The sequence below is a fragment of the Anomaloglossus baeobatrachus genome, unplaced genomic scaffold (genome assembly GCF_048569485.1).
Source record: "Anomaloglossus baeobatrachus isolate aAnoBae1 unplaced genomic scaffold, aAnoBae1.hap1 Scaffold_196, whole genome shotgun sequence".
NCBI lineage: Eukaryota > Metazoa > Chordata > Amphibia > Anura > Aromobatidae > Anomaloglossus > Anomaloglossus baeobatrachus.
The window spans coordinates 246,794-248,729 of record NW_027441966.1 but is presented as its reverse complement, the minus strand read 5'-3'; the positions used below and the strand labels follow the sequence as shown (position 1 = coordinate 248,729).

The window sequence follows — 1,936 nt, the reverse complement described above, 5'->3', positions numbered from 1 at the left end:
CTTCAAAAGTCTAGCGGATGTTTGCTGAAGACTTGCTCGTATTCTTGCACTAGCCTGTAGACCCCCTTCTTGTGATGTGAAGGTGTGGAGTCAGTGCCTACGTGTAATTCCTTACACCACTCCTCTGGCTGACTTGGTGAGCTGTCACTGAATGGGTGGGCTGAAGCAATGGTGGATGCTGCTGTTTGGATAGCATGTGTATCTACTGAGAACAGCTTATCAATGGTGGCAAATCGGAGCAGCTTAATCTCTTGCTCTCCGCAGTTCAACACTCTCATGGGCACTCTTCCCTTCCATATTAATGAATAAAACTATGATGTAAATAGCATATAGATACCCCACAAATGCAGATAAAAGTAGGTTATGGGAAAAGGGGGAAGAGAGAAACAGGAAAATAGTGGAATAAAGTATACCTTCCAGGTGGGAGAGGAAATGGCAGCACAGCCAGTGGAGGTGAAGCAAGGGGAGCCTGCAACTAAAGAGTTGAGAGCGTTATCACATGGTGACTGAGCCTGATTGTAACGGGAGCATAGAGGTGCCGATCCTGTCTTACCTGCGTTGGTGTAGAAGTGGGTGTCCTGTGGTGGAGTCAGCTGTGTGCAGTGGTGGCCGTGGGTTCTTTTATGTGCGACCGTAGTAATAGCTGCGCCCACTTCCTGTATGGGAGTGGAATGCAGTGAGGCTAATGGAACGCACGCCTGCGCATTTGTGTTTAACGTCGCGCATGTGCAGAACGGAGAAAAGGCTGCGCTCACTTCCTAATGAAAGGGAGTGAGACGCAGCTGGGAAGGGAAGGGAAAAGATTAGGGTTTGGGGATGATGAAAGGGCTTTCTACGGGCAAGGATGGCAAAGGGTGGCAGTGACGGAAAGTCAGGCAGCCTGTCCTGTCCTGTCCTGTCCGTCCGTCTTTTTGTATCATGAATTGGAAAGACTGCAAGGGGGAGGGGAGGTGCTTGGAGGAGGAGGAGTTATTCAGATTAATTGCAGTGGGCGGCGGCTGCAAAAAGCATCATTCTTCTTGTTTTTGCTCTGCAAAACAGCCTTTTCAAGGGTTGGCTTGGGTGACAAAATGTCTTCTGTAGGCGTGGGTTTGTCTCCCTCTCCCTAAGATGTGTCCGGTATAGGCCAGGGTGCCACTCAAGGCCGTAACCAATTCGGGTTATAGCTTCTCGGCCTTTTGGCTAAGATCAAGTGTAGTTTCGGAGGACGCTACCTTGGTCGGTACTGGAAGGTGCCTGGGATTGCACGTCTGCCGGCCTTGAGGAAGTGTGTGCGCCTTCTGGTGACACATAGCCCTCTTGTGCCTGGACGGTTCCCAGGCAACGGGAGGCGATCACCTTTGTTATTTTGAAGTCCTACTGATAAACAGAAAAAAAAAAAAATTAAATCTGTTCTTATCAGTTTAATATCTGATACGTCCCCTCTCTGGGGACCATATATTAAATGGATTTTTAGAACAAGGAGATGGAAAAAATCTTGCTCTGTCCACTCCACGCATTGACCTGGTATTGCAGTACCTCCAGGACCGGTGCACCCCTTCTTAACCCAGTTTCCAAAAGCAGAACTCAATTCACCTGATTCAAATGAGCCCCATTAGTGAATTGAAAGAAAGCAAAAACTTTATATGCACCTCAATTTGGCCAATTCACTTTTCACACTTTCACCCTTTTTTTTATCTTTCACACCTTTTACTTGCTTTATTGATGCAAAAGCTGTGCCAAATAGCAAACTCATCTCCACTCAACTTGACCAACTCTGCTATGTCCCGTGCAGTATCTTATTCTCAGTCTTATCTAGATCATTTGCAATTGAATAGAATAGATCCCTTTTGGACACATTGGATTCAGCTGCTGCAGTGACTGCAGGTGTTAGAAGATGCAGACTTGGCATCAGGTGCTGTCTATCAGATTCCACTCCAATTAAAGCTTCCATTGT

The 1,936-nt window shown here is 47.1% G+C and overlaps 1 pseudogene; it reads left to right on the top strand.

The window, feature by feature from the left end:
• The first annotated feature begins 1,333 nt into the window (after window positions 1-1,333).
• Window positions 1,334-1,540, top strand: LOC142260817 (U2 spliceosomal RNA; annotated as a pseudogene).
• The last annotated feature ends 396 nt before the right edge of the window (window positions 1,541-1,936 follow it).